Source organism: Etheostoma spectabile, chromosome 6 (genome assembly GCF_008692095.1).
Source record: "Etheostoma spectabile isolate EspeVRDwgs_2016 chromosome 6, UIUC_Espe_1.0, whole genome shotgun sequence".
NCBI lineage: Eukaryota > Metazoa > Chordata > Actinopteri > Perciformes > Percidae > Etheostoma > Etheostoma spectabile.
The window spans coordinates 12,758,726-12,759,057 of record NC_045738.1 but is presented as its reverse complement, the minus strand read 5'-3'; the positions used below and the strand labels follow the sequence as shown (position 1 = coordinate 12,759,057).

Genomic DNA, 332 nt, shown 5'->3' with positions numbered 1-332 from the left:
TCAGAGCATTCACGCTTTGCAAAATCGCCGCCGCAGACCATCTGGTGGGCGTTCGATGTCCGACCGGTGAGATCTCTGGTTCTGACCTGCTGTGCTTCGTATAATCTTTATGAGTCATGAAAAGGCTTATGACAACAACTGGGATGCATCAGGGACAGCAGAGCCGGGGAGGGGGGGGGACACTGTCACAGGGTGCAAAGGAGGAAGGCCGGGATGTACGGGAGGGTTTGAAGCGCTACTTGAAAAGCTAAATAAAAACTTTCTGTGATATATTGTCTTTTTTTTTTAAAGTAAAAGTGTGCAATATTGGAAACGACATAAAGCCGCTAATA

The 332-nt window shown here is 47.3% G+C and overlaps 1 protein-coding gene across 1 annotated transcript in view; it reads right to left on the bottom strand.

Moving 5' to 3' along the window:
* Positions 1 to 332, bottom strand: part of bcl3 (BCL3 transcription coactivator) — an 18,738-nt gene that overhangs the window by 9,121 nt on the left and 9,285 nt on the right. The gene's annotated exons all lie outside the window — the stretch shown is intronic.